We start from the raw sequence: 21,241 nt of genomic DNA, 5'->3' as shown, positions 1-21,241 counted from the left end.
AATAACTTTTTATGGCAAACCAGAAAAACCCTCTGCTACCTTCTTGAGTGCTGTAGCAATGGATTTCACATCCCACATTGTGATTGCCCAAAATGGTGATATGATGATTTTTTAGAGAAAGCTAAAGTACATGGTGATATGGTAAATCATGAAGGAGATTGATAAATTAGATGATATGGGGGAATATTGCTGGTATCAGGTGCAAATAACATAACTATGATAATATAATAGTAGGCACACCCCCATGGCAAAGAAAGGAAGCATTTTTGGTTTATTCTACAGGGGTTTATGATCACTGAATGGTTTCTAAAATGTTTGAGTATTGGTTTAAAATTTATTTCAATGACATTTTTCCAGCAAGCCAAAATGTAGTCGGCAGTATTTCAAAACGCGCTGGGATAACCCAATGGATTTCTAGTCCATCGCCAAAACCAATCGGCCACGAATACATACATATTTTATAACGTGTCATATTTGTTTACTATTTTTACAATAAATATTTAAAAAAGGTCCCACCGAGATTTGAACTCGGATCGCTGGATTCAGAGTCCAGAGTGCTAACCATTACACCATGGAACCTATTGACATGTTATGCCAGGCTGTAACAGTCCACATATAATAAACTGTATACTAAACTGGAGGTGCTTAAAATCTTTGAAACGCTACCAAACTATTTGCATTTTGTTAAGGCCGGACTAAGGGCCACATGGGTCAGGGGCTAAAATGTTTCAGGGCCTATACTGAGAAGGGGAGGAGCTGTGACCAGTGCTATGTGGATATAGCCAGATCCAAGTGGGTGTGTACAACGCCTACACTGTCAGCCCCAATTTCTCTCTACATACAGAAAAGTAGAAAAATAACATAGTTTGATGAGAAAACTAAAACTACAATTTTAATACTTATGATTTATGGCCAACCGTACACTTGATGGTCGGCCTATTTTTATGTGGAGGACTGTAGCTCCATCCACCCCATTGTTATTCTCGCCCTGTGTATTGTTTTCAACTCTATGTATAAATAACTTTTTATGGCAAACCAGAAAAACCCTCTGCTACCTTCTTGAGTGCTGTAGCAATGGATTTAACATCCCAGATTGTGATTGCACAAAATGGTGATATGATGATTTTTTAGAGAAAGCTAAAGTACATGGTGATATGGTAAATCATGAAGGAGATTGATAAATTAGATTATATGGGGGAATATTGCTGGTATCAGGTGCAAATAACATAACTATGATAATATAATAGTAGGCACACCCCCATGGCAAAGAAAGGAAGCATTTTTGGTTTATTCTACAGGGGTTTATGATCACTGAATGGTTTCTAAAATGTTTGAGTATTGGTTTAAAATTTATTTCAATGACATTTTTCCAGCAAGCGAAAATGAAGTAAGCAGTATTTGAAAATGCGGTAGGAGACCCCAATGGATTTCTAGTCCATCGCCAAAACCAATCGGCCACGAATACATACATATTTTATAATGTGTCATATTTATTTACTTTTTTTACAATAAATATTTTATCAAGGTCCCACCGAGATTTGAACTTGGATCACTGGATTCAGAGTCCAGAGTGCTAACCATTACACCATGGAACCATTTGACGCATTATGCCAGGCTGTAACAGTCCACATATAATAAACTGTATACTAAACTGGAGGTGCTTAAAATCTTTGAAACGCTACCAAACTATTTGCATTTTGTTAAGGCCGGACTAAGGGCCACATGGGTCAGGGGCTAAAATGTTTCAGGGCCTAAACTGAACTGGGGAGGAGATGTGACCAGTGCTATGTGGATGTAGCCAGATCCAAGTGGGTGTGTACAACGCCTACACTGTCAGCCCCAATTTCTCTCTAAATACAGAAAAGTAGAAAAATAACATAGTTTGATGAGAAAACTAAAACTACAATTTTAATACTTATGATTTATGGCCAACCGTACAGTTGATGGTGAGCCTATTTTTATGTGGAGGACTGTTGCTCCATCCACCCCATTGTTATTCTCGCCCTGTGTATTGTTTTCAACTCTATGTATAAATAACTTTTTATGGCAAACCAGAAAAACCCTCTGTTACCTTTTTGAGTGCTGTAGCAATGGATTTCACATCCCAGATTGTGATTGCCCAAAATGGTGATATGATGATTTTTTAGAGAAAGCTAAAGTACATGGTGATATGGTAAATCATGAAGGAGATTGATAAATTAGATGATATGGGGGAATATTGCTGGTATCAAGTGCAAATAACATAACTATGATAATATAATAGTAGGCACACCCCCATGGCAAAGAAAGGAAGCATTTTTGGTTTATTCTACAGGTGTTTATTATTACTGAATGGTTTCTAAAACGTTTGAGTATTGGTTTAAAATTTATTTCAATGACATTTTTCCAGCAAGCCAAAATGTAGTCAGCAGTATTTCAACACGCGCTGGGAGACCCCAATGGATTTCTAGTCCATCGCCAAAACCTATCGGCCACGAATACATACATATTTTATAACGTGTCATATTTGTTTACTTTTTTTACAATAAATATTTAAACAAGGTCCCACCGAGATTTGAACTCAGATCACTGGATTCAGAGTCCAGAGTGCTAACCATTACACCATGGAACCTATTGACATGTTATGCCAGGCTGTAACAGTCCACATATAATAAACTGTATACTAAACTGGAGGTGCTTAAAATCTTTGAAATGCTACCAATCTATTTGCATATTGTTAAGGCCGGATTAAGGGCCACATGGGTCAGGGGCTAAAATGTTTCAGGGCCTATACTGAAAAGGTGAGGAGATGTGACCAGTGCTATGTGGATGTAGCCAGATCCAAGTGGGTGTGTACAACGCCTACACTGTCAGCCCCAATTTCTCTCTAAATACAGAAAAGTAGAAAAATAACATAGTTTGATGAGAAAACTAAAACTACAATTTTGAAATTTATGATTTATGGCCAACCGTATAGTTGATGATGGGCCTATTTTAATGTGGAGGACTGTTGCTCCATCCACCCCATTGTTATTCTCGCCCTGTGTATTGTTTTCAACTCTATGTATAAATAACTATTTATGGCAAACCAGAAAAACCCTCTGTTACCTTTTTGAGTGCTGTAGCAATGGATTTCACATCCCAGATTGTGATTGCCCAAAATGGTGATATGATGATTTTTTAGAGAAAGCTAAAGTACATGGTGATATGGTAAATCATGAAGGAGATTGATAAATTAGATGATATGGGGGAATATTGCTGGTATCAGGTGCAAATAACATAACTATGATAATATAATAGTAGGCACACCCCCATGGCATAGAAAGGAAGCATTTTTGATTTATTCTACAGGTGTTTATGATCACTGAATGGTTTCTAAAATGTTTGAGTATTGGTTTAAAATTTATTTCAATGACATTTTTCCAGCAAGCCAAAATCTAGTAGGCAGTATTTGAAAACGCGGTGGGAGACCCCAATGGATTTCTAGTCCTTCGCCAAAACCAATCGGCCACGAATACATACATATTTTATAATGTGTCATATTTGTTTACTTTTTATACAATAAATATTTAATCAAGGTCCCACCGAGATTTGAACTTAGATCACTGGATTCAGAGTCCAGAGTGCTAACCATTACACCATGGAACCTATTGACGCATTATGCCAGGCTGTAACAGTCCACATATAATAAACTGTATACTAAACTGGAGATGCTTAAAATCTTTGAAATGCTACCAATCTATTTGCATATTGTTAAGGCCGGATTAAGGGCCACATGGGTCAGGGGCTAAAATGTTTCAGGGCCTATACTGAAAAGGAGAGGAGATGTGACCAGTGCTATGTGGATGTAGCCAGATCCAAGTGGGTGTGTACAACGCCTACACTGTCAGCCCCAATTTCTCTCTAAATACAGAAAAGTAGAAAAATAACATAGTTTGATGAGAAAACTAAAACTACAATTTTAATACTTAAGATTTATGGCCAACCGTACAGTTGATGGTCGGCCTATTTTTATGTGGAGGACTGTAGCTCCATCCACCCCATTGTTATTCTCGCCCTGTGTATTGTTTTCAACTCTATGTATAAATAACTTTTTATGGCAAACCAGAAAAACCCTCTGCTACCTTCTTGAGTGCTGTAGCAATGGATTTCACATCCCACATTGTGATTGCCCAAAATGGTGATATGATGATTTTTTAGAGAAAGCTAAAGTACATGGTGATATGGTAAATCATGAAGGAGATTGATAAATTAGATGATATGGGGGAATATTGCTGGTATCAGGTGCAAATAACATAACTATGATAATATAATAGTAGGCACACCCCCATGGCAAAGAAAGGAAGCATTTTTGGTTTATTCTACAGGGGTTTATGATCACTGAATGGTTTCTAAAATGTTTGAGTATTGGTTTAAAATTTATTTCAATGACATTTTTCCAGCAAGCCAAAATGTAGTCGGCAGTATTTCAAAACGCGCTGGGATAACCCAATGGATTTCTAGTCCATCGCCAAAACCAATCGGCCACGAATACATACATATTTTATAACGTGTCATATTTGTTTACTATTTTTACAATAAATATTTAAAAAAGGTCCCACCGAGATTTGAACTCGGATCGCTGGATTCAGAGTCCAGAGTGCTAACCATTACACCATGGAACCTATTGACATGTTATGCCAGGCTGTAACAGTCCACATATAATAAACTGTATACTAAACTGGAGGTGCTTAAAATCTTTGAAACGCTACCAAACTATTTGCATTTTGTTAAGGCCGGACTAAGGGCCACATGGGTCAGGGGCTAAAATGTTTCAGGGCCTATACTGAGAAGGGGAGGAGCTGTGACCAGTGCTATGTGGATATAGCCAGATCCAAGTGGGTGTGTACAACGCCTACACTGTCAGCCCCAATTTCTCTCTACATACAGAAAAGTAGAAAAATAACATAGTTTGATGAGAAAACTAAAACTACAATTTTAATACTTATGATTTATGGCCAACCGTACACTTGATGGTCGGCCTATTTTTATGTGGAGGACTGTAGCTCCATCCACCCCATTGTTATTCTCGCCCTGTGTATTGTTTTCAACTCTATGTATAAATAACTTTTTATGGCAAACCAGAAAAACCCTCTGCTACCTTCTTGAGTGCTGTAGCAATGGATTTAACATCCCAGATTGTGATTGCACAAAATGGTGATATGATGATTTTTTAGAGAAAGCTAAAGTACATGGTGATATGGTAAATCATGAAGGAGATTGATAAATTAGATTATATGGGGGAATATTGCTGGTATCAGGTGCAAATAACATAACTATGATAATATAATAGTAGGCACACCCCCATGGCAAAGAAAGGAAGCATTTTTGGTTTATTCTACAGGGGTTTATGATCACTGAATGGTTTCTAAAATGTTTGAGTATTGGTTTAAAATTTATTTCAATGACATTTTTCCAGCAAGCGAAAATGAAGTAAGCAGTATTTGAAAATGCGGTAGGAGACCCCAATGGATTTCTAGTCCATCGCCAAAACCAATCGGCCACGAATACATACATATTTTATAATGTGTCATATTTATTTACTTTTTTTACAATAAATATTTTATCAAGGTCCCACCGAGATTTGAACTTGGATCACTGGATTCAGAGTCCAGAGTGCTAACCATTACACCATGGAACCATTTGACGCATTATGCCAGGCTGTAACAGTCCACATATAATAAACTGTATACTAAACTGGAGGTGCTTAAAATCTTTGAAACGCTACCAAACTATTTGCATTTTGTTAAGGCCGGACTAAGGGCCACATGGGTCAGGGGCTAAAATGTTTCAGGGCCTAAACTGAACTGGGGAGGAGATGTGACCAGTGCTATGTGGATGTAGCCAGATCCAAGTGGGTGTGTACAACGCCTACACTGTCAGCCCCAATTTCTCTCTAAATACAGAAAAGTAGAAAAATAACATAGTTTGATGAGAAAACTAAAACTACAATTTTAATACTTATGATTTATGGCCAACCGTACAGTTGATGGTGAGCCTATTTTTATGTGGAGGACTGTTGCTCCATCCACCCCATTGTTATTCTCGCCCTGTGTATTGTTTTCAACTCTATGTATAAATAACTTTTTATGGCAAACCAGAAAAACCCTCTGTTACCTTTTTGAGTGCTGTAGCAATGGATTTCACATCCCAGATTGTGATTGCCCAAAATGGTGATATGATGATTTTTTAGAGAAAGCTAAAGTACATGGTGATATGGTAAATCATGAAGGAGATTGATAAATTAGATGATATGGGGGAATATTGCTGGTATCAGGTGCAAATAACATAACTATGATAATATAATAGTAGGCACACCCCCATGGCAAAGAAAGGAAGCATTTTTGGTTTATTCTACAGGTGTTTATTATTACTGAATGGTTTCTAAAACGTTTGAGTATTGGTTTAAAATTTATTTCAATGACATTTTTCCAGCAAGCCAAAATGTAGTCAGCAGTATTTCAACACGCGCTGGGAGACCCCAATGGATTTCTAGTCCATCGCCAAAACCTATCGGCCACGAATACATACATATTTTATAACGTGTCATATTTGTTTACTTTTTTTACAATAAATATTTAAACAAGGTCCCACCGAGATTTGAACTCAGATCACTGGATTCAGAGTCCAGAGTGCTAACCATTACACCATGGAACCTATTGACATGTTATGCCAGGCTGTAACAGTCCACATATAATAAACTGTATACTAAACTGGAGGTGCTTAAAATCTTTGAAATGCTACCAATCTATTTGCATATTGTTAAGGCCGGATTAAGGGCCACATGGGTCAGGGGCTAAAATGTTTCAGGGCCTATACTGAAAAGGTGAGGAGATGTGACCAGTGCTATGTGGATGTAGCCAGATCCAAGTGGGTGTGTACAACGCCTACACTGTCAGCCCCAATTTCTCTCTAAATACAGAAAAGTAGAAAAATAACATAGTTTGATGAGAAAACTAAAACTACAATTTTGAAATTTATGATTTATGGCCAACCGTATAGTTGATGATGGGCCTATTTTAATGTGGAGGACTGTTGCTCCATCCACCCCATTGTTATTCTCGCCCTGTGTATTGTTTTCAACTCTATGTATAAATAACTATTTATGGCAAACCAGAAAAACCCTCTGTTACCTTTTTGAGTGCTGTAGCAATGGATTTCACATCCCAGATTGTGATTGCCCAAAATGGTGATATGATGATTTTTTAGAGAAAGCTAAAGTACATGGTGATATGGTAAATCATGAAGGAGATTGATAAATTAGATGATATGGGGGAATATTGCTGGTATCAGGTGCAAATAACATAACTATGATAATATAATAGTAGGCACACCCCCATGGCATAGAAAGGAAGCATTTTTGATTTATTCTACAGGTGTTTATGATCACTGAATGGTTTCTAAAATGTTTGAGTATTGGTTTAAAATTTATTTCAATGACATTTTTCCAGCAAGCCAAAATCTAGTAGGCAGTATTTGAAAACGCGGTGGGAGACCCCAATGGATTTCTAGTCCTTCGCCAAAACCAATCGGCCACGAATACATACATATTTTATAATGTGTCATATTTGTTTACTTTTTATACAATAAATATTTAATCAAGGTCCCACCGAGATTTGAACTTGGATCACTGGATTCAGAGTCCAGAGTGCTAACCATTACACCATGGAACCTATTGACATGTTATGCCAGGCTGTAACAGTCCACATTTAATAAACTGTATACTAAACTGGAGGTGCTTAAAATCTTTGAAACGCTACCAAACTATTTGCATTTTGTTTAGGCCGGACTAAGGGCCACATGGGTCAGGGGCTAAAATGTTTCAGGGCCTAAACTGAAATGGGGAGGAGATGTGACCAGTGCTATGTGGATGTAGCCAGATCCAAGTGGGTGTGTACAACGCCTACACTGTCAGCCCCAATTTCTCTCTAAATACAGAAAAGTAGAAAAATAACATAGTTTGATGAGAAAACTAAAACTACAATTTTAATACTTATGATTTATGGCCAACCGTACAGTTGATGGTGAGCCTATTTTTATGTGGAGGACTGTTGCTCCATCCACCCCATTGTTATTCTCGCCCTGTGTATTGTTTTCAACTCTATGTATAAATAACTTTTTATGGCAAACCAGAAAAACCCTCTGTTACCTTTTTGAGTGCTGTAGCAATGGATTTCACATCCCAGATTGTGATTGCCCAAAATGGTGATATGATGATTTTTTAGAGAAAGCTAAAGTACATGGTGATATGGTAAATCATGAAGGAGATTGATAAATTAGATGATATGGGGGAATATTGCTGGTATCAGGTGCAAATAACATAACTATGATAATATAATAGTAGGCACACCCCCATGGCAAAGAAAGGAAGCATTTTTGGTTTATTCTACAGGTGTTTATTATCACTGAATGGTTTCTAAAACGCTTGAGTATTGGTTTAAAATTTATTTCAATGACATTTTTCCAGCAAGCCAAAATCTAGTAGGCAGTATTTGAAAACGCGGTGGGAGACCCCAATGGATTTCTAGTCCATCGCCAAAACCAATCGGCCACGAATACATACATATTTTATAATGTGTCATATTTGTTTACTTTTTATACGATACTTATTTAATCAAGGTCCCACCGAGATTTGAACTTGGATCACTGGATTCAGAGTCCAGAGTGCTAACCATTACACCATGGAACCTATTGACATGTTAAGCCAGGCTGTAACAGTCCACATATAATAAACTGTATACTAAACTGGAGGTGCTTAAAATCTTTGAAACGCTACCAAACTATTTGCATTTTGTTAAGGCCGGACTAAGGGCCACATGGGTCAGGGGCTAAAATGTTTCAGGGACTAAACTTAAATGGGGAGGAGATGTGACCAGTGCTATGTGGATGTAGCCAGATCCAAGTGGGTGTGTACAACGCCTACACTGTCAGCCCCAATTTCTCTCTAAATACAGAAAAGTAGAAAAATAACATAGTTTGATGAGAAAACTAAAACTACAATTTTAATACTTATGATTTATGGCCAACCGTACAGTTGATGGTGAGCCTATTTTTATGTGGAGGACTGTTGCTCCATCCACCCCATTGTTATTCTCGCCCTGTGTATTGTTTTCAACTCTATGTATAAATAACTTTTTATGGCAAACCAGAAAAACCCTCTGTTACCTTTTTGAGTGCTGTAGCAATGGATTTCACATCCCAGATTGTGATTGCCCAAAATGGTGATATGATGATTTTTTAGAGAAAGCTAAAGTACATGGTGATATGGTAAATCATGAAGGAGATTGATAAATTAGATGATATGGGGGAATATTGCTGGTATCAGGTGCAAATAACATAACTATGATAATATAATAGTAGGCACACCCCCATGGCAAAGAAAGGAAGCATTTTTGGTTTATTCTACAGGTGTTTATTATTACTGAATGGTTTCTAAAATGCTTGAGTATTGGTTTAAAATTTATTTCAATGACATTTTTCCAGCAAGCCAAAATGTAGTCGGCAGTATTTGAACATGCGGTGGGAGACCCCAATGGATTTCTAGTCCATCGCCAAAACCCATCGGCCACGAATATTTAATATTTTATAACGTGTCATATTTGTTTACTATTTTTACAATAAATATTTAAACATGGTCCCACCGAAATTTGAACTCGGATCGCTGTATTCAGAGTCCAGAGTGCTAACCATTACACCATGGAACCTATTGATATGTTATGCCAGGCTGTAACAGTCCACATATAATAAACTGTAAACTAAACTGGAGATGCTTAAAATCTTTGAAATGCTACCAATCTATTTGCATATTGTTAAGGCCGGATTAAGGGCCACATGGGTCAGGGGCTAAAATGTTTCAGGGCCTATACTGAAAAGGTGAGGAGATGTGACCAGTGCTATGTGGATGTAGCCAGATCCAAGTGGGTGTGTACAACGCCTACACTGTCAGCCCCAATTTCTCTCTAAATACAGAAAAGTAGATAAATAACATAGTTTGATGAGAAAACTAAAACTACAATTTTGATATTTATGATTTATGGCCAACCGTATAGTTGATGATGGGCCTATTTTAATGTGGAGGACTGTTGCTCCATCCACCCCATTGTTATTCTCGCCCTGTGTATTGTTTTCAACTCTATGTATAAATAACTTTTTATGGCAAACCAGAAAAACCCTCTGTTACCTTCTTGAGTGCTGTAGCAATGGATTTCACATCCCAGATTGTGATTGCCCAAAATGGTGATATGATGATTTTTTAGAGAAAGCTAAAGTACATGGTGATATGGTAAATCATGAAGGAGATTGATAAATTAGATGATATGGGGGAATATTGCTGGTATCAGGTGCAAATAACATAACTATGATAATATAATAGTAGGCACACCCCCATGGCATAGAAAGGAAGCATTTTTGGTTTATTCTACAGGGGTTTATGATCACTGAATGGTTTCTAAAATGTTTGAGTATTGGTTTAAAATTTATTTCAATGACATTTTTCCAGCAAGCCAAAATGTAGTCGGCAGTATTTGAACACGCGGTGGGAGACCCCAATGGATTTCTAGTCCATCGCCAAAACCCATCGGCCACGAATATTTTATATTTTATAACGTGTCATATTTGTTTACTATTTTTACAATAAATATATAAACAAGGTCCCACCGAGATTTGAACTCGGATCGCTAGATTCAGAGTCCAGAGTGCTAACCATTAGACCATGGAACCTATTGATATGTTATGCCAGGCTGTAACAGTCCACATATAATAAACTGTATACTAAACTGGAGGTGCTTAAAATCTTTGAAATGCTACCAAACTATTTGCATATTGTTAAGGCCGGACTAAGAGCCACATGGGTCAGGGGCTAAAATGTTTCAGGGCCTAAACTGAAATGGGGAGGAGATGTGACCAGTGCTATGTGGATGTAGCCAGATCCAAGTGGGTGTGTACAACGCCTACACTGTCAGCCCCAATTTCTCTCTAAATACAGAAAAGTAGAAAGATAACATAGTTTGATGAGAAAAATAAAACTACAATTTTAATACTTATGATTTATGGCCAACCGTACAGTTGATGGTGAGCCTATTTTTATGTGGAGGACTGTTGCTCCTTCCACCCCATTGTTATTCTCGCCCTGTGTATTGTTTTCAACTCTATGTATAAATAACTTTTTATGGCAAAGCAGAAAAACCCTCTGTTACCTTTTTGAGTGCTGTAGCAATGGATTTCACATCCCAGATTGTGATTGCCCAAAATGGTGATATGATGATTTTTTAGAGAAAGCTAAAGTACATGGTGATATGGTAAATCATGAAGGAGATTGATAAATTAGATGATATGGGGGAATATTGCTGGTATTAGGTGCAAATAACATAACTATGATAATATAATAGTAGGCACACCCCCATGGCATAGAAAGGAAGCATTTTTGGTTTATTCTACAGGTGTTTATGATCACTGAATGGTTTCTAAAATGTTTGAGTATTGGTTTAAAATTTATTTCAATGACATTTTTCCAGCAAGCCAAAATGTAGTAGGCAGTATTTGAAAACGCGGTGGGAGACCCCAATGGATTTCTAGTCCATCGCCAAAACCAATCGGCCACGAATACATACATATTTTATAATGTGTCATATTTGTTTACTTTTTTTACAATAAATATTTAGACAAGGTCCCACCGAGATATGAACTCAGATCGGTGGATTCAGAGTCCAGAGTGCTAACCATTACACCATGGAACCTATTGATATGTTATGCCAGGCTGTAACAGTCCACATATAATAAACTGTATACTAAACTGGAGGTGCTTAAAATCTTTGAAATGCTACCAAACTATTTGCATATTGTTAAGGCCGGACTAAGGGCCACATGGGTCAGGGGCTAAAATGTTTCAGGGCCTAAACTGAAATGGGGAGGAGATGTGACCAGTGCTATGTGGATGTAGCCAGATCCAAGTGGGTGTGTACAACGCCTACACTGTCAGCCCCAATTTCTCTCTAAATACAGAAAAGTAGAAAGATAACATAGTTTGATGAGAAAAATAAAACTACAATTTTAATACTTATGATTTATGGCCAACCGTACAGTTGATGGTGAGCCTATTTTTATATGGAGGACTGTTGCTCCTTCCACCCCATTGTTATTCTCGCCCTGTGTATTGTTTTCAACTCTATGTATAAATAACTTTTTATGGCAAAGCAGAAAAACCCTCTGTTACCTTTTTGAGTGCTGTAGCAATGGATTTCACATCCCAGATTGTGATTGCCCAAAATGGTGATATGATGATTTTTTAGAGAAAGCTAAAGTACATGGTGATATGGTAAATCATGAAGGAGATTGATAAATTAGATGATATGGGGGAATATTGCTGGTATTAGGTGCAAATAACATAACTATGATAATATAATAGTAGGCACACCCCCATGGCATAGAAAGGAAGCATTTTTGGTTTATTCTACAGGTGTTTATGATCACTGAATGGTTTCTAAAATGTTTGAGTATTGGTTTAAAATTTATTTCAATGACATTTTTCCAGCAAGCCAAAATGTAGTAGGCAGTATTTGAAAATGCGGTGGGAGACCCCAATGGATTTCTAGTCCATCGCCAAAACCAATCGGCCACGAATACATACATATTTTATAATGTGTCATATTTGTTTAGTTTTTTTACAATAAATATTTAAACAAGGTCCCACCGAGATATGAACTCGGATCGCTAGATTCAGAGTCCAGAGTGCTAACCATTACACCATGGAACCTATTGATATGTTATGCCAGGCTGTAACAGTCCACATATAATAAACTGTATACTAAACTGGAGGTGCTTAAAATCTTTGAAATGCTACCAAACTATTTGCATATTGTTAAGGCCGGACTAAGGGCCACATGGGTCAGGGGCTAAAATGTTTCAGGGCATAAACTGAAATGGGGAGGAGATGTGACCAGTGCTATGTGGATGTAGCCAGATCCAAGTGGGTGTGTACAACGCCTACACTGTCAGCCCCAATTTCTCTCTAAATACAGAAAAGTAGAAAAATAACAGTTTGATGAGAAAAATAAAACTACAATTTAATACTTATGATTTATGGCCAACCGTACAGTTGATGGTGAGCCTATTTTTATGTGGAGGACTGTTGCTCCTTCCACCACATTGTTATTCTCGCCCTGTGTATTGTTTTCAACTCTATGTATAAATAACTTTTTATGGCAAAGCAGAAAAACCCTCTGTTACCTTTTTGAGTGCTGTAGCAATGGATTTCACATCCCAGATTGTGATTGCCCAAAATGGTGATATGATGATTTTTTAGAGAAAGCTAAAGTACATGGTGATATGGTAAATCATGAAGGAGATTGATAAATTAGATGATATGGGGGAATATTGCTGGTATCAGGTGCAAATAACATAACTATGATAATATAATAGTAGGCACACCCCCATGGCAAAGAAAGGAAGCATTTTTGGTTTATTCTACAGGAGTTTATGATCACTGAATGGTTTCTAAAATGTTTGAGTATTGGTTTAAAATTTATTTCAATGACATTTTTCCAGCAAGCCAAAATGTAGTAGGCAGTATTTGAACACGCGGTGGGAGACCCCAATGGATTTCTAGTCCATCGCCAAAACCCATCGGCCACGAATATTTTATATTTTATAACGTGTCATATTTGTTTACTATTTTTACAATAAATATTTAAACAAGGTCCTACCGAGATTTGAACTCAGATCACTGGATTCAAAGTCCAAAGTGCTAACCATTACACCATGGATCCTATTGATATGTTATACCAGGCTGTAACAGTCCACATATAATATACTGTATACTAAACTGGAGGTGCTTAAAATCTTTGAAATGCTACCAAACTATTTGCATATTGTTAAGGCCGGACTAAGGGCCACATGGGTCAGGGGCTAAAATGTTTCAGGGCCTAAACTGAAATGGGGAGGAGATGTGACCAGTGCTATGTGGATGTAGCCAGATCCAAGTGGGTGTGTACAACGCCTACACTGTCAGCCCCAATTTCTCTCTAAATACAGAAAAGTAGAAAAATAACATAGTTTGATGAGAAAACTAAAACTACAATTTTGATATTTATGATTTATGGCCAACCGTATAGTTGATGATGGGCCTATTTTAATGTGGAGGACTGTTGCTCCATCCACCCCATTGTTATTCTCGCCCTGTGTATTGTTTTCAACTCTATGTATAAATAACTTTTTATGGCAATGCAGAAAAACCCTCTGTTATCTTTTTGAGTGCTGTAGCAATGGATTTCACATCCCAGATTGTGATTGCCCAAAATGGTGATATGATGATTTTTTAGAGAAAGCTAAAGTACATGGTGATATGGTAAATCATGAAGGAGATTGATAAATTAGATGATATGGGGGAATATTGCTGGTATTAGGTGCAAATAACATAACTATGATAATATAATAGTAGGCACACCCCCATGGCATAGAAAGGAAGCATTTTTGGTTTATTCTACAGGTGTTTATGATCACTGAATGGTTTCTAAAATGTTTGAGTATTGGTTTAAAATTTATTTCAATGACATTTTTCCAGCAAGCCAAAATGTAGTAGGCAGTATTTGAAAACGCGGTGGGAGACCCCAATGGATTTCTAGTCCATCGCCAAAACCAATCGGCCATGAATACATACATATTTTATAATGTGTCATATTTGTTTACTTTTTTTTACAATAAATATTTAAACAAGGTCCCACCGAGATATGAACTCGGATCGCTGGATTCAGAGTCGAGAGTGCTAACCATTACACCATGGATCCTATTGATATGTTATACCAGGCTGTAACAGTCCACATATAATATACTGTATACTAAACTGGAGGTGCTTAAAATCTTTGAAATGCTACCAAACTATTTGCATATTGTTAAGGCCGGACTAAGGGCCACATGGGTCAGGGGCTAAAATGTTTCAGGGCCTAAACTGAAATGGGGAGGAGATGTGACCAGTGCTATGTGGATGTAGCCAGATCCAAGTGGGTGTGTACAACGCCTACACTGTCAGCCCCAATTTCTCTCTAAATACAGAAAAGTAGAAAAATAACATAGTTTGATGAGAAAACTAAAACTACAATTTTAATACTTATGATTTATGGCCAACCGTACAGTTGATGGTGAGCCTATTTTTATGTGGAGGACTGTTGCTCCTTCCACCCCATTGTTATTCTCGCCCTGTGTATTGTTTTCAACTCTATGTATAAATAACTTTTTATGGCAAACCAGAAAAACCCTCTGTTACCTTTTTGAGTGCTGTAGCAATGGATTTCACATCCCAGATTGTGATTGCCCAAAATGGTGATATGATGATTTTTTAGAGAAAGCTAAAGTACATGGTGATATGGTAAATCATGAAGGAGATTGATAAATTAGATGATATGGGGGAATATTGCTGGTATCAGGTGCAAATAACATAACTATGATAATATAGTAGTAGGCACACCCCCATGGCATAGAAAGGAAGCATTTTTGGTTTATTCTACAGGTGTTTATGATCACTGAATGGTTTCTAAAATGTTTGAGTATTGGTTTAAAATTTATTTCAATGACATTTTTCCAGCAAGCCAAAATGTAGTAGGCAGTATTTGAAAACGCGGTGGGAGACCCCAATGGATTTCTAGTCCATCGCCAAAACCAATCGGCCACGAATACATACATATTTTATAATGTGTCATATTTGTTTACTTTTTTTACAATAAATATTTAAACAAGGTCCCACCGAGATTTGAACTCGGATCGCTGGATTCAGAGTCTAGAGTGCTAACCATTACACCATGGAACCTATTGACGTATTATGCCAGGCTGTAACAGTCCACATATAATAAACTGTATACTAAACTGGAGATGCTTAAAATCTTTGAAATGCTACCAATCTATTTGCATATTGTTAAGGCCGGATTAAGGGCCACATGGGTCAGGGGCTAAAATGTTTCAGGGCCTATACTGAAAAGGTGAGGAGATGTGACCAGTGCTATGTGGATGTAGCCAGATCCAAGTGGGTGTGTACAACGCCTACACTGTCAGCCCCAATTTCTCTCTAAATACAGAAAAGTAGAAAAATAACATAGTTTGATGAGAAAACTAAAACTACAATTTTGATATTTATGATTTATGGCCAACCGTATAGTTGATGATGGGCCTATTTTAATGTGGAGGACTGTTGCTCCATCCACCCCATTGTTATTCTCGCCCTGTGTATTGTTTTCAACTCTATGTATAAATAACTTTTTATGGCAAAGCAGAAAAACCCTCTGTTACCTTTTTGAGTGCTGTAGCAATGGATTTCACATCCCAGATTGTGATTGCCCAAAATGGTGATATGATGATTTTTTAGAGAAAGCTAAAGTACATGGTGATATGGTAAATCATGAAGGAGATTGATAAATTAGATGATATGGGGAAATATTGCTGGTATCAGGTGCAAATAACATAACTATGATAATATAATAGTAGGCACACCCCCATGGCATAGAAAGGAAGCATTTTTGGTTTATTCTACAGGGGTATATGATCACTGAATGGTTTCTAAAATGTTTGAGTATTGTTTTAAAATTTATTTCAATGACATTTTTCCAGCAAGCCAAAATGTAGTCGGCAGTATTTGAACACGCGGTGGGAGACCATCGCCAAAACCCATCGGCCACGAATGTTTTATATTTTATAACGTGTCATATTTGTTTACTATTTTTACAATAAATATTTAAACAAGGTCCCACCGAGATTTGAACTCGGATCGCTGGATTCAGAGTCCAGAGTGCTAACCATTACACCATGGAACCTATTGACGTATTATGCCAGGCTGTAACAGTCCACATATAATAAACTGTATACTAAACTGGAGATGCTTAAAATCTTTGAAATGCTACCAATCTATTTCCATATTGTTAAGGCCGGATTAAGGGCCACATGGGTCAGGGGCTAAAATGTTTCAGGGCCTATACTGAAAAGGTGAGGAGATGTGACCAGTGCTATGTGGATGTAGCCAGATCCAAGTGGGTGTGTACAACGCCTACACTGTCAGCCCCAATTTCTCTCTAAATACAGAAAAGTAGAAAAATAACATAGTTTGATGAGAAAACTAAAACTACAATTTTGATATTTATGATTTATGGCCAACCGTATAGTTGATGATGGGCCTATTTTAATGTGGAGGACTGTTGCTCCATCCACCCCATTGTTATTCTCGCCCTGTGTATTGTTTTCAACTCTATGTATAAATAACTTTTTATGGCTAAGCAGAAAAACCCTCTGTTACCTTTTTGAGTGCTGTAGCAATGGATTTCACATCCCAGATTGTGATTGCCCAAAATGGTGATATGATGATTTTTTAGAGAAAGCTAAAGTACATGGTGATATGGTAAATCATGAAGGAGATTGATAAATTAGATGATATGGGGGAATATTGCTGGTATCAGGTGCAAATAACATAACTATGATAATATAATAGTAGGCACACCCCCATGGCATAGAAAGGAAGCATTTTTGGTTTATTCTACAGGTGTTTATGATCACTGAATGGTTTCTAAAATGTTTGAGTATTGGTTTAAAATTTATTTCAATGACATTTTTCCAGCAAGCCAAAATGTAGTAGGCAGTATTTGAAAATGCGGTGGGAGACCCCAATGGATTTCTAGTCCATCGCCAAAACCAATCGGCCACGAATACATACATATTTTATAATGTGTCATATTTGTTTACAATAAATATTTAAACAAGGTCCCACCGAGATATGAACTCGGATCGCTGGATTCAGAGTCCAGAGTGCTAACCATTACACCATGGAACGTATTGACGTATTATGCCAGGCTGTAACAGTCCACATATAATAAACTGTATACTAAACTGGAGATGCTTAAAATCTTTGAAATGCTACCAATCTATTTGCATATTGTTAAGGCCGGATTAAGGGCCACATGGGTCAGGGGCTAAAATGTTTCAGGGCCTATACTGAAAAGGTGAGGAGATGTGACCAGTGCTATGTGGATGTAGCCAGATCCAAGTGGGTGTGTACAACGCCTACACTGTCAGCCCCAATTTCTCTCTAAATACAGAAAAGTAGAAAAATAACATAGTTTGATGAGAAAACTAAAACTACAATTTTGATATTTATGATTTATGGCCAACCGTATAGTTGATGATGGGCCTATTTTAATGTGGAGGACTGTTGCTCCATCCACCCCATTGTTATTCTCGCCCTGTGTATTGTTTTCAACTCTATGTATAAATAACTTTTTATGGCAATGCAGAAAAACCCTCTGTTATCTTTTTGAGTGCTGTAGCAATGGATTTCACATCCCAGATTGTGATTGCCCAAAATGGTGATATGATGATTTTTTAGAGAAAGCTAAAGTACATGGTGATATGGTAAATCATGAAGGAGATTGATAAATTAGATGATATGGGGGAATATTGCTGGTATCAGGTGCAAATAACATAACTATGATAATATAATAGTAGGCACACCCCCATGGCATAGAAAGGAAGCATTTTTGGTTTATTCTACAGGGGTTTATGATCACTGAATGGTTTCTAAAATGTTTGAGTATTGTTTTAAAATTTATTTCAATGACATTTTTCCAGCAAGCCAAAATGTAGTCGGCAGTATTTGAACACGCGGTGGGAGACCCCAATGGATTTCTAGTCCATCGCCAAAACCCATCGGCCACAAATACATACATATTTTATAATGTGTCATATTTGTTTACTTTTTTTACAATAAATATTTAAACAAGGTCCCACCGAGATATGAACTCGGATCACTGGATTCAGAGTCCAGAGTGCTAACCATTACACCATGGAACCTATTGACGTATTATGCCAGGCTGTAACAGTCCACATATAATAAACTGTATACTAAACTGGAGATGCTTAAAATCTTTGAAATGCTACCAATCTATTTGCATATTGTTAAGGCCGGATTAAGGGCCACATGGGTCAGGGGCTAAAATGTTTCAGGGCCTATACTGAAAAGGTGAGGAGATGTGACCAGTGCTATGTGGATGTAGCCAGATCCAAGTGGGTGTGTACAACGCCTACACTGTCAGCCCCAATTTCTCTCTAAATACAGAAAAGTAGAAAAATAACATAGTTTGATGAGAAAACTAAAACTACAATTTTGATATTTATGATTTATGGCCAACCGTATAGTTGATGATGGGCCTATTTTAATGTGGAGGACTGTTGCTCCATCCACCCCATTGTTATTCTCGCCCTGTGTATTGTTTTCAACTCTATGTATAAATAACTTTTTATGGCAAAGCAGAAAAACCCTCTGTCAATTTCTCTCTAAATACAGAAAAGTAGAAAAATAACATAGTTTGATGAGAAAACTAAAACTACAATTTTAATACTTATGATTTATGGCCAACCGTACAGTTGACTGTGAGCCTATTTTTATGTGGAGTACTGTTACTCCTTCCACCCCATTGTTATTCTCGCCCTGTGTATTATTTTCAACTCTATGTATAAATAACTTTTTATGGCAAAGCAGAAAAACCCTCTGTTACCTTTTTGAGTGCTGTAGCAATGGATTTCACATCCCAGATTGTAATTGCCCAAAATGGTGAAATGATGATTTTTTAGAGAAAGCTAAAGTACATGGTGATATGGTAAATCATGAAGGAGATTGATAAATTAGATGATATGGGGGAATATTGCTGATATCAGGTGCAAATAACATAACTATGATAATATAATAGTAGGCACACCCCTATGGCAAAGAAAGGAAGCATTTTTGGTTTATTCTACAGGTGTTTATTATCACTGAATGGTTTCTAAAACGTTTGAGTATTGGTTTAAAATTTATTTCAATGACATTTTTCCAGCAAGCCAAAATGTAGTAGGCAGTATTTGAAAACGCGGTGGGAGACCCCAATGGATTTTTAGTCCATCGCCAAAACCAATCGGCCACGAATACATACATATTTTATAATGTGTCATATTTGTTTACTTTTTTTAAAATAAATATTTAAACAAGGTCCCACCGAGATTTGAACTCAGATCGCTGGATTCAGAGTCCAGAGTGCTAACCATTACACCATGGAACCTATTGACATATTATGCCAGGCTGTAACAGTCCACATATAATATACTGTATACTAAACTGGAGATGCTTAAAATCTTTGAAATGCTACCAATCTATTTGCATATTGTTAAGGCCGGATTAAGGGCCACATGGGTCAGGGGCTAAAATGTTTCAGGGCCTATACTGAAAATGTGAGGAGATGTGACCAGTGCTATGTGGATGTAGCCAGATCCAAGTGGGTGTGTACAACGCCTACAATGTCAGCTCCAATTTCTCTCTAAATACAGAAAAGTAGAAAAATAACATAGTTTGATGAGAAAACTAAAACTACAATTTTGATATTTATGATTTATGGCCAACCGTATAGTTGATGATGGGCCTATTTTAATGTGGAGGACTGTTGCTCCATCTACCCCATTGTTATTCTCGCCCTGTGTACTGTTTTCAACTCTATGTATAAATAACTTTTTATGGCAAAGCAGAAAAACCCTCTGTTACCTTTTTGAGTGCTGTAGCAATGGATTTCACATCCCAGATTGTGATTGCCCAAAATGGTGATATGATGATTTTTTAGAGAAAGCTAAAGTACATGGTGATATGGTAAATCATGAAGGAGATTGATAAATTAGATGATATGGGGGAATATTGCTGGTATCAGGTGCAAATAACATAACTATGATAATATAATAGTAGGCACACCCCCATGGCAAAGAAAGGAAGCATTTTTGGTTTATTCTACAGGGGTTTATGATCACTGAATGGTTTCTAAAATGTTTGAGTATTGTTTTAAAATTTATTTCAATGACATTTTTTAAGCAAGCCAAAATGTAGTCGGCAGTATTTGAACACGCGGTGGGAGACCCCAATGGATTTCTAGTCCATCGCCAAAACCCATCAGCCACGAATATTTTATATTTTATAATGTGTCATATTTGTTTACTATTTTTACAATAAATATTTAAACAAGGTCCCACCGAGATTTGAACTCAGATCACTGGATTCAAAGTCCAAAGTGCTAACCATTACACCATGGAACATATTGATATGTTATACCAGGCTGTAACAGTCCACATATAATAAACTGTATACTAAACTGGAGGTGCTTAAAATCTTTGAAATGCTACCAAACTATTTGCATATTGTTAAGGCCGGATTAAGGGCCACATGGGTCAGGGGCTAAAATGT

The 21,241-nt window shown here is 37.2% G+C and overlaps 16 non-coding genes across 16 annotated transcripts; all 16 read right to left on the bottom strand.

Moving 5' to 3' along the window:
- Nucleotides 1-507: 507 nt before the first annotated feature.
- TRNAQ-CUG (transfer RNA glutamine (anticodon CUG)) lies at nucleotides 508-579 on the bottom strand. The gene has a single exon. It is a non-coding gene; the product is annotated as a tRNA-Gln (tRNA).
- A 944-nt stretch (nucleotides 580-1,523) lies between these two features.
- On the bottom strand, nucleotides 1,524-1,595 carry TRNAQ-CUG (transfer RNA glutamine (anticodon CUG)). Its single transcript has one exon. It is a non-coding gene; the product is annotated as a tRNA-Gln (tRNA).
- A 944-nt stretch (nucleotides 1,596-2,539) lies between these two features.
- Nucleotides 2,540-2,611, bottom strand: TRNAQ-CUG (transfer RNA glutamine (anticodon CUG)). The gene has a single exon. It is a non-coding gene; the product is annotated as a tRNA-Gln (tRNA).
- A 944-nt stretch (nucleotides 2,612-3,555) lies between these two features.
- Nucleotides 3,556-3,627, bottom strand: TRNAQ-CUG (transfer RNA glutamine (anticodon CUG)). Its single transcript has one exon. It is a non-coding gene; the product is annotated as a tRNA-Gln (tRNA).
- Nucleotides 3,628-4,571: 944 nt separating this feature from the next.
- On the bottom strand, nucleotides 4,572-4,643 carry TRNAQ-CUG (transfer RNA glutamine (anticodon CUG)). Its single transcript has one exon. It is a non-coding gene; the product is annotated as a tRNA-Gln (tRNA).
- Nucleotides 4,644-5,587: 944 nt separating this feature from the next.
- Nucleotides 5,588-5,659, bottom strand: TRNAQ-CUG (transfer RNA glutamine (anticodon CUG)). Its single transcript has one exon. It is a non-coding gene; the product is annotated as a tRNA-Gln (tRNA).
- Nucleotides 5,660-6,603: 944 nt separating this feature from the next.
- Nucleotides 6,604-6,675, bottom strand: TRNAQ-CUG (transfer RNA glutamine (anticodon CUG)). Its single transcript has one exon. It is a non-coding gene; the product is annotated as a tRNA-Gln (tRNA).
- A 944-nt stretch (nucleotides 6,676-7,619) lies between these two features.
- TRNAQ-CUG (transfer RNA glutamine (anticodon CUG)) lies at nucleotides 7,620-7,691 on the bottom strand. The gene has a single exon. It is a non-coding gene; the product is annotated as a tRNA-Gln (tRNA).
- Nucleotides 7,692-8,635: 944 nt separating this feature from the next.
- Nucleotides 8,636-8,707, bottom strand: TRNAQ-CUG (transfer RNA glutamine (anticodon CUG)). Its single transcript has one exon. It is a non-coding gene; the product is annotated as a tRNA-Gln (tRNA).
- A 943-nt stretch (nucleotides 8,708-9,650) lies between these two features.
- Nucleotides 9,651-9,722, bottom strand: TRNAQ-CUG (transfer RNA glutamine (anticodon CUG)). The gene has a single exon. It is a non-coding gene; the product is annotated as a tRNA-Gln (tRNA).
- Nucleotides 9,723-12,697: 2,975 nt separating this feature from the next.
- TRNAQ-CUG (transfer RNA glutamine (anticodon CUG)) lies at nucleotides 12,698-12,769 on the bottom strand. Its single transcript has one exon. It is a non-coding gene; the product is annotated as a tRNA-Gln (tRNA).
- Nucleotides 12,770-15,742: 2,973 nt separating this feature from the next.
- Nucleotides 15,743-15,814, bottom strand: TRNAQ-CUG (transfer RNA glutamine (anticodon CUG)). The gene has a single exon. It is a non-coding gene; the product is annotated as a tRNA-Gln (tRNA).
- Nucleotides 15,815-16,739: 925 nt separating this feature from the next.
- Nucleotides 16,740-16,811, bottom strand: TRNAQ-CUG (transfer RNA glutamine (anticodon CUG)). The gene has a single exon. It is a non-coding gene; the product is annotated as a tRNA-Gln (tRNA).
- Nucleotides 16,812-18,762: 1,951 nt separating this feature from the next.
- On the bottom strand, nucleotides 18,763-18,834 carry TRNAQ-CUG (transfer RNA glutamine (anticodon CUG)). Its single transcript has one exon. It is a non-coding gene; the product is annotated as a tRNA-Gln (tRNA).
- Nucleotides 18,835-20,006: 1,172 nt separating this feature from the next.
- Nucleotides 20,007-20,078, bottom strand: TRNAQ-CUG (transfer RNA glutamine (anticodon CUG)). The gene has a single exon. It is a non-coding gene; the product is annotated as a tRNA-Gln (tRNA).
- Nucleotides 20,079-21,021: 943 nt separating this feature from the next.
- Nucleotides 21,022-21,093, bottom strand: TRNAQ-UUG (transfer RNA glutamine (anticodon UUG)). The gene has a single exon. It is a non-coding gene; the product is annotated as a tRNA-Gln (tRNA).
- Nucleotides 21,094-21,241: the final 148 nt, after the last annotated feature.

This window comes from Taudactylus pleione, unplaced genomic scaffold (assembly GCF_031769625.1).
Source record: "Taudactylus pleione unplaced genomic scaffold, aTauple2 ptg000085l, whole genome shotgun sequence".
In the NCBI taxonomy this organism is placed as follows: Eukaryota; Metazoa; Chordata; class Amphibia; order Anura; family Myobatrachidae; genus Taudactylus; species Taudactylus pleione.
The sequence above is the reverse complement of the archived record's forward strand: the minus strand, read 5'-3'. Positions and strand labels throughout refer to the sequence as shown.